Here is a 13,376-nt window from a genome sequence, read left to right as displayed (position 1 = left end):
GTTTTAAATTAGCCATAGGAAAATTAATAGTGGGGAGTACTGGCAAAAGGACATTCCTATAAAGTTAAGCAAGATGGAGGACAATTCCAGTTGTATGACGTTTGGCTGAAGGAGAAGTAGTTTGGACCTGAGAAAACCAAGTGTATAAATACTAAAGCTGTTGACCAGACAGTGAAATATTATTAAGAACCTTCATCCAAGTGAAGGAACTACCGAGAATATTGTTGCTGTGTTTTAGAGACAACAAACAATGCTGCTGATACTGTGTGAGATATAAGTCCAGTTTTAAAATAATGTCCTTTGCTTGAGGCTACATTGGGCTCACATGAGTCTGTGGAATTCTGCTTTGTTGATGTATGAAAACAAGCAGAAACTCTGCTCCCCCAGGAATCCAACTCTCCAAAAAGATGACAAGTAGCAGGAGACATTCAACTAGGATGTAGTTCAACAAGAAATAAATAGATTAAAAGGAAGAAATATCAGATGATTAAGTAAACTGCAAATTGAAGTTAATGATGATGATTACTGGGTCTCTGTGGGGCTGCATTTTGCAATAAATACCGCCATGTATTGTACTTTTATCAAAAGAGCTCTTGTAGAATTAGCTGAAAATGTGGGAAATAGGATTGGATCCTCTTCTTGGCGGTGGAAAATACTTGGTGCACTCAAATGACAATACCTATTGTGTTTGTTTCTTTTCTCATTGCAGGGGAGCCTTTGCCCTGAGTGCTCCAGGAAACCCTGCTTCCGGCTCTGCTTGTTTTTCTTCCTCTTGCCCTTTTTCACGTTCAGTCTCTGACTTTTGGCCTCTTGCTCTGCTCTTTTGCCTTTGTGTTTTCCTGATGCCACTCAAACCCCAGTCACCCCTGTTCCCCAGATTTGCCATCTATGCTCAGTCCATCTCCAACCTTTTTGCTTCCTGCCTTGAGAAAATACAGCACATTTATTTGGCAATCAGAAGAATAAGAAACAAATAATCCAGCCTATTCAGATTTATATATGTGGGCTCTCAATGTGTTCTTTGGAACAGTGTGGAGAGATGAAAACACATTTGACAAGGAGACCAAGACCAGAGTTGGGCAGTTACCTGATGGCTTTTCTAAGGCTCAGGAAAGGACAGCTCTCCCTCTGTTGAGTCTGCTTCTTTGTTTTCCATTTCATTGATCTCTCCTCTTTCGTTTTCTCCTTTATTTCCTTTGGGGTTATTCTTTTTTTTTTTTTTTTTTTAAACTTCTTGTTTTAGGCTCATGCTGTAACCCCAGTATCTCAGTGACTTAACGCACTAAGAGTTTACATTTTCCACATGCAAAGTCCACTGTGGGTGTTCCAGGATGGACAACACTCTACGATGGCCCTGCTCCAACCAGTGACTCAGGGACACAGGCCACACTCCTATTTCTGGTTTCTCCAACTTGGGGCTTCAAGCTTACCCTGGCATTATCCATCTGGTAGATTGGGGTGTGAGAGATGAGAAAGTGAAACTGAGTAGTTAACCAACTTGGCCTAGAAATGACGATCATGGCCACCTTAACTGCAAGGGAGGTTGGGAAAGGGATATTGGTGAGGGCTAATGATCTCTGCCATGTTCTCTAAGTTGGATACTTAGTTCATTAATATATAATTTTTCTTGTCTAATATTAACAATTAAGGCTATAAATTTCCCCCAAAACATTACTTTTGCTATATTTCACAAGGTTTGGTATGTAGTGTTTTCATTATTGTTCAATTCCAACTAATTTTTAATTTCCATTATGACTTATTCTTGGTTCATGCTTCATTTTGAGGTTTATATATTTTTATGATATTGGAATAGGGAAGAATTTCTTATACAAGACAATAAAAAGGCCAACTAAAAAGATGATTGATAAATTCAATTACATTAAACTAAGAACTGTTCATCAAAACACACTGTAAAGAAAATAAAAGGAAGGCTACAAATTGAGGAAGAATAACAAATCTTAAAGATAATCATCAAGAATATATAAATAATTCTTACAGGTTGGTTAGAGAAAGATAAACCAGTACAAAAATGAGCAAAAAGCATTTCACACAAAAACCCCACAAATGGTCCATATACACATGAAAAGCTACTCATTAGTCATCAGAGAAATCGAAATCAAAACCACAGGGAGGTATTCTTCCATACCTAATTGATCACCAGAAATGAAGTAACTGAAAAATACTAGGAGGATGTACTCAGATGATCAGTGGGACCTCACATGCATTGGCTGGTGTGAGATTAAATTAGCCCTGAATATTCATACCATGTGACCCAGCAGTTTCACTCCTGGGAATATATTCTGGAGAATAAAATGGTAACTACCTGAGATGTAAATGCTAACATGTCAAAGACTGATACCCTATCAGCTGTTATCCCAGTAAAGGAGTTGGGCTCCTGCAGAGCTCCATGGAAACTGGCTATGACCCATCATTTAGGGCAATAAAATCTGATCAAATGCAAGGCTTATAACCTACTTTCCTGGTGCTACCAGGGGAGGAAAGGGCTGGTTGTTCCTGACCATGGATGCTAAAGAAGCAACTCCTGCTGCTGGTTGGCAGTGTCACTCAGCTGCAATCGCGACCCCTGATCATGCCAGAGGAGGGCCTGCTGCTTCCTTAAAGATGCAGCTTGAAATCCCCACAGGTCTAGTGACTCTGTCCCAGAGTCTGAGATTGGCCTCTGTCGACCTTCCATCTACTGCCCTCGATGAAACTGACAACAGGAGCCGCACTCCTGCTGCTGCTTTTTCTGAGGGTCCCCAGCCCATAGTCTCTAAAAGGCCTGCTTGTGCTCCTTGGCCATCTGCCTTTGTTTGCACAACACAACCTAATGTCCATCAGCAAAATAATGTTTATACTATGGTTTATTCTTAAAATGGAATAATCTGCAGCCAGTGAAAAATGAATGAATTATAGCTGTTCACATCAAAGAGATGGGTTTTATTAATGTAATGTTGAGCAGGAAAAGTAAGTACCACAAGGCAGCATATAGTGTAACACTCTTTAAACATCTAAAACGGTGAAACTGAAGGAAATATCATTTAGACACAACACGTAAGTGAAAAGAGAAAAGAAAGGGGATGAAAACACCCAGTTCAGGATGTTGATTACCAGTGGGGTGACAAGAGCATAAGAAAGGGAGGAATCCACAGGTGGATGTGTGTAATGGATTCTTGTATTAGTCCAATTCTCACCAGAGTCAAGGATAAAAGTATTGGTGCTTTATCTGCAAGTTAAAACTCAGGGCAACTAGAATGAGAAAAAGAGATGTAAAGCAAAAGAAGATGTGAAGTGGTACATGGTGTTATGGGCTGAATTGTGTCCCCCACAAATTCATGTGTTGAAGTCCTAACCCCAGTATCTCAGAATGTAACCATATTTGGAGATAAGATCTTCAAAGAAGTAATGAGGTCTTTAGGATGGGCCTTAATTCAATATGGTGTCCTTATAAGAGGGAATTTGGACACAGACGTGTGTGTGCACAGAGGAAGGACCATGTGAAGACACAGGGAGAAGACGGCCATCTACAAGCCAAGGAGACAGACCTCAGTAAAAACCAACCGTGCTGACACCCTGATCTCAGACTTCTAGTTTCCAGAACTGTGAGACAATAAATTTCTGCTTTTTAAGCAACACAGTCTGTGGGACTTGGTTACAGCATCCTGAGAAGACTAAGACACAGAGAGATGCATGGCCTCATCCACCGTCACTTCTGAGAGGAGCCAGGAAGACACAGAGTGGGTCTCTGGGCAATGGTGTTCCACTCAGTGGGTCTCCTCTGGACGCTCTAAGGAGGGAGCTGAAGGGGAGATTTATCTTCCAGGTCAGGGCAGCCCATGAGAAGTTAAAGTCCCTGTACTTTTTCATGTCACCTAGCCTCTTTGATGGCTGCTCAGAATGCCAGCGCCCGTGCTGTGCAGTGTAGCTTTTCACCTGAGTCCGCAAAAGGCAGGAGGAGCTGGATATGCAGGAGGTTGGTCCGGCTGCATGCTCGGTGGTCAAGGAGATGCCCTGCGCTGATCTGCCCTGGACCGTGGACCCGGGAAGCCAGGTGAGTTGGATTTTTGACTAATCGGGAATATTCCAGTCCTTGGTTAGGATAGTGGGTCTGTAGGTATTCATTTATTATTTTTTAAATGAAATGTAAAAAGTAAAAGAAGGACAAGCATGGACCAATGATGGTAATGATGATGTATAAAGAATCAAAGACTAAATTATGATTAATTCAATTCTGTGTTCCTGAGTGTTTGTTTTTCTGTACAAAAGAGAATAGAGGCTGCTTTTCAATTCTGAGAACCCCTTACTCTTCCTTACATCCAGGAAATTAGCTGGCTATTTTGAAAAGCTAATTTAAACCTATTTTGAAGACAGAAGGAATCAAATCTCCAGTAAAAATTCAACTATTAAGTCTTTGACCAGTTTTATTCATCAGCTATTATTTCAAATGTTAAAAAATAATGTACAATACATTTGATTATAGAAAACCTTTCTCATTAAATAAAGCCTAACAAAATAATTAAATACATACGTTTCTAACTTCTAAGGCTTGCCAGTTTCTTATGTTTCATTAAAAGTGGAAAAATTGTTGCATGTGCATGTTCACGTCCATTGTGAATTACTCATGTGGCTGCAACAGGCAGCAATCTATGGTATCAGGGACGCTGAACTTGACAAACATTCCAGCTTTTCTTAACATTCCTTTCCTATTGCCTTGATTAAATAATGCACACAGTGAAACAGCTTTCTTTAATTTTCTTTGCAGCAGTGCCTAAATTATTTTCTTAGTTATGTAAAGTAGTGCACCCTGTGGTTGGCTTATTCTTTTCTAATTTACTTTCATTTGGAAAAGAGTGGAATACTTGATATATTGATACGAAGGCTAAAAAAGCCAGTCGCGCACAGTACTGGTCATGGTCATTGAAGGAAACACATGGCATCCTCACAGGGGACCCTAATGAGAGTCTCATGAACGGGCTGTTTACAAAAGTGTCAGGAGATGTAGAGATTCCACAAGGGGTGGTGAAGCATCCCAGGATCAGCAAGAAGGATGGCTGGTTAGGGGAGGGAAAGGTCCAGGGATCCCAGGGAGAATGTGGCAGTTGGAGAGGGGAGGGGATGCCCTTCAGTAACCATGATCTTTGGTAGAAGATCACTGGTAATGCAGAGGAGGTGGTGGGAAGGGAGAGGGAGGAAGGGAGGGAGGAAGAGAGAGAAAGAGAGAGAGAGAGAGAGGAGGGAATATGTGTTCTGACCTTTCTCTCCTTCTGTGAGTACCCGTCACTTGGCAGGACCCAACCAGAAGCCAGGGGCTGAAGAGCCCCGTTGATGGGGTGTCCATGGAGGGCAGTATCCTTGGCCCAAAACAAGGGTGAGGGGAGGGGGGATGTTCGAGGGCGTGAAGGGTAACTCTGACGGGACAAACAGAAAGCATTTGGTACACTCACAGGGCAATTCTACAGGGGTAATTACATTTTTAATAATTCAATCGGACTTAGTCCGATTTCAAAAGTGAAGCACTCTACAGGGGAAACTTGCCTTTGGATTTCGGGGGATGACTGTTACCGTTTTTGATCCTGGGGATGGACAGGTGGAAGGATGGTGTCAGAAACACATGCTCTTTGTTAGGGAGGAGGGACTCAGGAGGGCAGAATGCTAATAATTTCGTATGAATCTTTGCATTTATGTAATCCATACGTGCCTTAAAATTACTTTTAAATGGAAGGTTTGGGGATTGCTAATCTGTAATGTAGAAAGATGTCTTTGGCCAATACTGCATGATCTCACTTATATGTGGAATCTGCAACAAACAAAAACAAAAACAAAACCCAAGCTCATAAATGCAAAGAACTGATTGGTGGTTGCTAGAGGTGGAAGGTGGGGGATGAGCAAAAGGGGTGAAGGGGGTCAAAAGGCACACATTTCCAATTACAAGATAAATAAATCCTGGGATGTGATATACATCATGGTGGCTACAGTTAATAATACCATGTTGCATATTTAAAAGTTGCTAAGAAAGTAGATCTTAAAAGTCCTCGAGACAAAAAAACGTTCTTGAGGAAAAAAAATGTTGTATCTATGTGTGGTGATGAGTGTTAACTAGACTTACTGTGGTGATGATGTCAAAATGCATACAAATACCGACTCATTACGTTGTACGCCTGAAACGAATATAAGGGTATATGTCGATTATATCTCAAAAAAGGAAGATGTTGTCTTTAAGAAATTTAGATATTTCAAGATGGAATAGACTCAGGGCTCTACTCCATAAACCTAGCTGCCTTTGCATTGTGCCGTTTTCTTTTCAAAGGATTCTGATAGGTATGAAAAAGGAAGTTCATGCGTATAAATAGGATTATGCGTTGAGTGAGTCTTTAGTTTGGATGGGGTAGGATTACTTTTTCTTCCTCTAGAAAAGAAGAAAGTTCCTAGGATGTATGTAACCTCTGAAGAGTCTAGTTGAAAAAGCCGTTGCTCTTGGCACTCCTACTCTCCTTTCCTTGGAAGCTTGTCATTCTCTGTCACTTGGGCAGTTTTCCTTGCAGTCAAGGCTTTGGGGGAGCCCTGGACCCACCCGTCCTGTGTAAATCACCAGGGGCTGAGCTTTGCTTCCGGATGCTATTATATCATAAAACCACGACGCTGACACGATGAAAAGTCTAAAATCTGAAAGTAATGCCTGGGCAGGCTCACAGTCCATGTTGAGCAGATTTGGGGAAGATCTAAACAGAAGGAGATTCCAAACATCTAAAATTTGGAGGGAAGATCATTCCTAGAGCTAGGTGGCTGCCCTCTCCAGGTGTGCTGTTCCCAGGAAAACTGAGGGGAGTGGGGGGATGAAGAAGGAAAAGAGTAAGGCAGAGGCTTCCTCCTTGAATTCCTGTATCACCAGCTTCTGTGTCTTCCTGCAAGTTGATAATGGGGAGAGGACATGATGAAAACCCACCGCGAGGTCAGAGAAGTTTCCGGCACTGAGCAGGGATGCACTAGTTGCCAAAGGGCAGGATCTTAGCTTTCTTATTGTCTCCTGGAAGTCTAGAAAAATGTCAGGCACATTCTGGTGGTTGATTCTCTTATAAACATCTCTTGAATTTGATTATTCAGGAGGAAGAGGGCGCTTAGAAGAGATGACTTTGTGATGTTGACGCGCCTTGTGGAAAGACCCACAAGTTCTTCAGAGGTTTGGCAATTAAAGTTATATACAAATATTTTATAACCACTGCTTTGTTGAACTTTGTCAGCTTTCTGGCTTGCTAACCTAGTAGTGACAAGGCTACCATGGTTTTACAATTAGACTTATGACTTCCCGCCTCCTTAGAAGATTGTAAGGAGATTCCGGAAACTCTGCAGGTGCTATCATATCAGGGATTCCCGAAAGCAAAGCAAAGCAAAGAAATGGAGTCTGCCATTATTCATTAAGATGACACTTACTGTCCGGAGTAGAAGGGCAAGACGTTTTTCCATTAAATGGAGCTTATTATTCTGTGGAAAAATAACTAACCCAAAAGACTCTCGGGAGGCATACTTAGGAACCTTCCAGCAACAACTTTCTGCCGTACCCCATTGTCTCTATCAGCCTGGCTGCTTCTTGATCTTTAGTCGTGAAATGTCATTTCATTTTTGGAATCTCAAGAAAGATGTAGGTGATAAGCCCCAAAGATAGGAGATTTCTTGCAAAAATGTGAAATCATCATCGTCTGCACAGGAAATGCAGAAGTTCACTTTCTGCTCTTTATTCAGCATGTTGGAGCAGCTTACAAACTATCAATCTTCAGGCTTTGGGGATCTTTGGCTTTATATCCCTTTCAAAGGAAAACGATTTGCCAGGCTTAGTAGGCAGCCTAAGGAAGACCTCCAATGATCTCCATTTCCAAGTGTTCAACCCCCTGTGTCATTCCCTCCCACACTGAATAGAGAGGACTTGTGATACCAATGGTGATACTGTGGAAAGGACAGCATGTGACTTTTGAGGTAGGTCATGGGGGATGTGGAGGCTTCCACCTCGTTCTCTCTTGGATCACTCATCCGGAGGGAAGCCAGCTGCCATGTTGTGAGGACACTCAAGCAGTCCTTTTACGGAGAGGACCACGTGCTGAGAAAGTGAGTTTCCCTGCAGCACTTAGCACTGAGTCACCCGCCATGTGAGTGAGCCAACCTGGAGGTGGATCCTGTGATCAGTCAAGTCTTCAGATGACGGCAGCCCCAGCCGACACCCTGGCAGTAAAACCCCATATGAAATCTGCAGTCCCTCAGCTGATCATCCTGCAATTTTTGACTAACACAAACGGGGTCAGAAAATAAATGTTTATTGCTTTTCCAAACTGTTCAATTTTACAGGATTTGTTACACAGCAATAGATAACAGATACCAAGTGATGATCATTAACTAGGAATTAGAATTAGTCATTAAGAATGATCAGAATAGGACCCGAGATGAGGCACAAGCTCAGGTAAAAGTGTTTTTTGGTTGCGTACTTTTTACCAGGATTTTAAAAATCAAGGCAATGCGAGGCCTTTTAGTTTGAGGAGTCCACTTTGTAAGCAGCACATGAGTTACAGCACTCACTTGAATGAGTGAAGGATGAGATAAGAAATGGGGTACGGAGAGAAGATGTTTGTTTTTCAAATTCCTACAATCTTATTAACGAGCAGGGCTCTGAGGGTAGATCCAGGTAATCAAGGACTAATCCCTGAAGAGTGAAATACCAAGAAACACATTCATCTGAAAAATGCAGAGGTTGGAACTTGGGCTGTCCAGGCTAAGTTCTTGTTAGGCTGTCCCTCATCGCATGCCTACTCACAGTAGAAGTTGAGCATGCATTCCTGAAGAGTTTAGAAAAAAAATCTCAAGGCCTTCAAGACAGAATGTCAGGTAACCACTATCAACTATTTGAAACTGTTGTAGATAATAAAACTCTTAAGGGGTAGTAGCATTTGAAATAGGATTTGTTGTAATCCTTCCTTATAGTATAGCAAGGAAGAGTGAGACTATCGCAAGACCAGAGGCTAGAATTATGAAACCACAGACTTCTACTCAGAGTAGTTTGGCCTGCTAGCTACTATGAGGAACCCTCCTGCTACACTACAAATAAATCTTGCATTCATCACCGTGAAGATATTTTATAAGGCATTGCTGGATTTGTAAATGCACGGGACCTCTACCAGTGAGCTCAGAATGACGGCGAGGGACACGAAAGTGTTCCTGAGGGCAAACTCTTACGTCAGTCCTGAGAGGTGGAGCCTAAGCCTTGTCCAAATAATACAGAGTCTGACTAGTAGGACTCATAGGAGGCAAAGGTGGCCCAGTAGTCACCCAACTCTCAGCAAATGCAAACACACATCCTCTTTGGCAGAGGCAAGAAGGAAAGAAAGGAGACAGATAGGATCAAGCAAGAACACACAGGTAGCTTCAAGGATATCGTGATAGTCTAGTTCTTAAATTGCAGCATGCATTGTGTTTGTATTTGCATCATTAGTTACATAGAATTTGCATATATATATGTAGCATTTTTTATTTAAACCAAATATAGGAAAATGAATAAATAAGACAACACAATCTCCCTTCCTTACCTGTCCCCACAAACCAAGAACCCAGAAGATAGATTTAGGAGTTCAGCAGAGTGAGATCAGGGATAGGAGGCCAGCCATGCAGTTCAAATTGCCAAGCTTTAAAGTGCTGCTGCCCTGACTAGGTCCCTCCCAAGGAAAATGAGGACTCCAGGGTCTGGGAGGAGAAGGGACGAGGATGACAGCGCTCCCTCATCGAGGGTGAAGACCTTGAAAACTTCTAGGACAGAAAACGTTTGTAGTTGTTAGATTCACTTGATAGAAAAATGGAGTTGGGGAACAGAGGAAGGTTGGATTAATAATAATGGGTAATGTCTATTAATTCCTTCCACTAGCTCTCGCTTGATAGATAGGTTATCACTTCCCCATGGTTTTCAGGGCAGTGTGGGTATTTGTTTTGTTCTTTTGCAGGACAAAGGGTAGTCAGAAGCCTTGTTTATTCTTCTGCATCTTGTTTCCATTTAAATAAACCTTCTGATTTTATGATTCAGCCTCCACAGCTCTGACTTCCCAGTGTTTTTCAGTTTTTAACTCTGCCCTTTCCCATGGAGGCTGCTAGAGTACAGTTCTGAGACCAGAATTTTTACATCACCTTTAAAAATATCTTTCTATGAATCGCCTTTTGGTCTCATACATTGCTAAAGAGAATGCAACATGACACAACCCCCATGCGTTTATTTGGCAATATTGAGCATAATTACACCTGCATTCACCCTTTGGTCCAGCAATCGCACTTCTTTTTTTTTTTTTGAAATTTATTTATTTATTTATGGCTGCGTTGGGTCTTCGTTGCTGCGCGCGGGCTTCCTCTAGTTGCGGCGAGCGGGGGCTACTCTTTGAGGTGGTGCGCGGGCTTCTCCTTGCGGTGGCTTCTCTTGTTGCGGAGCACGGGCTCCAGGCGCGCGGGCTTCAGTAGTTGTGGCTCCTGGGCTCTAGAGTGCAGGCTCAGTAGTTGTGGCGCACGGGCTTAGTTGCTCTGCGGCATGTGGGATCTTCCGGGACCAGGGCTCGAACCCGTGTCTCCTGCATTGGCAGGAGGATTCGTAACCACTGCGCCACCAGGGAAGCCCAGCAATCGCACTTCTAAGAATTGATTCCAAAGTTACAATGGGTAAAAACACAAAAAGCAGCAAATAGATACCGCGCCATTCATTGCAACATTATTTATGATAGCAGATAACAGAAGTAGAAATGTCATTAATGCCCATCATCAGAGGGCTGGTTGAACAAGCTACAGTGCGTCCACATAATGGAGTGCTCCCAAGCTGTAAGAAGTGGTGAGGTTCTCTCTCCGCTGCTCGGGTGTCATCTCCTGGTGTATTAAGTATCCTGATATATTAAGTTTATGAAAACAGAGTATGCCTCGCCCCCTTCCCTCTTCACCTTTCTTTGGTGGGTGGATTCTTATGCATCCTTAAGAGAGTACAAGCAATTGCCTTCTCAGGAAAAAACCTTTCTTTCCCATTCATTCTCAAGATGGATTAGGTGCCCCTCCCCTCTGCTTTTAAAATACCCTGTGCACATCTCTGCCACCGCACTCCCTGCATTGTGCCATAATGATCTGTTTGTGTATCTGTCAGTGCAAACAGCTGACTCTGAGAAGAGCGCCCTTAACCTGTTCGTAACACACCCAACGATTAATATATCCTCGTTGAGTGAAAGAATGGAATAAACGAACGTCAGCGAAGGAGTTTGAACTTTATCTGAGATACTGAGGACACAGGAGAGGTTTGTTTTCTTTAAAGAAGGGCAATGATTGCAACTTACTTTTGAAAGATAACAAAGCGTTGTTGAGAACAAAGAGAAGTATGAGCTGCAGAGGTGAGGGGCCTGGTCCGAGGTCCACATGGTAGAGGAGGGGAAGGCTTCTTAAAGGAGGTGTTGTCTGAGATGAGACTTGAGGATTCAGTCATTCATTCATTTATTCAAAACTGATTTTACTGAGCACCTACTATTTGATAGGCTGTGGCAGAGACTAAGGCTATAAACATAAACAGGTCACTGAGTTAGGCAGTCAGACACTGGGGGGGCGGGGCAGGCATTCTAGAGGGGAAATGACTGTGAATATCAGGGCTGCCAGAGAAGGAGGCTTTCTAGTGAGTAGCTGGTAATTCAGGATAGAAGTAGAATATGTGCAAAATGTAATATGTGAGACTTCGGTAACTGCCGTTTGCACCACGTTGTTGCATGTCTGGTGTTGTTTAAACCATAGTAACTGAAATGCATGCATACTGGAACTCTGCAAAGTGTGGACTATCTGTATATAAGGTTGCAATATTTGGATGTGTTTTATTTCTTAATTTTTGATAAGGACAATCATACAATAAAGCCACCTATATTATCCTAATATAAAATTTTAAGTTTATTTGCAAAATGCTATCACTGCTAATAAGTTAATTAATCTCTGACACCATTTCTCCCCAGTCTTCTTCTTTCTCTTTCTCTGGGTCAAAAATGATCCCAATAGCATTTCCCGCCCCCCATGCTCTTAATTTCAAAAACTGAGGTGAAGTTTACTGATGTGATCTCGAATTCCACATTCAACTTCGTGTTAACTTATCCCTAAATGCATTTTGCTTCCAGTCACGGCCTTTTAGTTATAATCTTAGTTTGGACTCAGTCTTTCAAACAGAGCCAGGGTTTTCAGACTTTGTTTTCCTTCTCCCAGTGCCTGCAAGGGCTCTCTGTAAACTCCCGTCAGAAGCAAGACATGAGGATTCCAGTGAGAGATGCTTGGACCACCCTGCAGGCGGGCCGTTTGCCGTTGGCCTCACAGATCGGGGGAGCTCGCACAGCCTTTGGTGGGAACAGTTCAGTCTCTTGCTCAGTGGTGATGCTTGGGGTGTGTCTTATGAGCTTAACCATGCATCTGGTTCCTCCTCCCTCCCTTTTTGCTCTCTGGAAGGACGTCAGAGCAGCACAGCCCAGGGGTCGTGTAAGGCTAAGAGCAGTGAGCCTTCAGGAAGGTGCTCTGGAATTCTTTTCTCCTTGAAATGCAGAGCTTAGAGCCACAGGCAACTCTGTAGGAAAACAGGGTTAGATCCGTCCCATAGCAAGGCTGTTGATGATAAACGGAGGAACTTTTCTACGGGGGATTTCATTATAGAAATTGCTGACAATGAACTTGAGAGTTGAATGACGTTAGGTCCTGGGTGTTCTTTCGCCCCACTTGTAGGGGAAAATAGTCTTTCCAGAGTCCAGCCTCTTTGGGATTTCTCCTGCTTCTCTGCTCTCTGGCTGGTGCAGCCTTGGCCCTAAATCTTCCTGGTTTGGCTCTGATGTTCATTTTTTTCCCCCGATTATTATCAACATGTGAAAATCTTCACTTTACTTGGGTCTGCAAAAATTTTAATCCGAAATGCCACATCAAAAAAAAAAAAAACAAAAACAAAAAACAAACTCAGCTATATTTTAGTTCGTTTCAAGTTTTGCGGCTACCTAGATTTCCCTGCTGCTTGCGCACCCACTTAGGACATATTTGAGGCCGTAACAGCATAATCATTGAGAGGTCATTGGTGAATAATTTGGGCTTCAGATATGTCCTGAGTTACCAGCTCTGTCTCAAACAAAACTGAGGGCTGGCATTTTACCAAGAATTATAATCTAAATACACCACAATATTATTATAAATATTTTAAAAATCTCTAAATAGACCCAAATAAGAGAAAGGCAAGAGGCAAAAGATAATGGACAGTGCCTGCATAAAAGGGAAAATGAACATGTTGTGATTCCCATACTAGGGCCCTTTAGTACACCATTAGCAGCCCTTTGCATCAGATCCTTCCAAGTAGCTTCGAGAGGCTATTCCAGAAC

This window comes from Tursiops truncatus, chromosome 12 (assembly GCF_011762595.2).
Source record: "Tursiops truncatus isolate mTurTru1 chromosome 12, mTurTru1.mat.Y, whole genome shotgun sequence".
Taxonomy (NCBI): Eukaryota; Metazoa; Chordata; class Mammalia; order Artiodactyla; family Delphinidae; genus Tursiops; species Tursiops truncatus.
Note: the sequence above shows the minus strand (reverse complement) of the source record.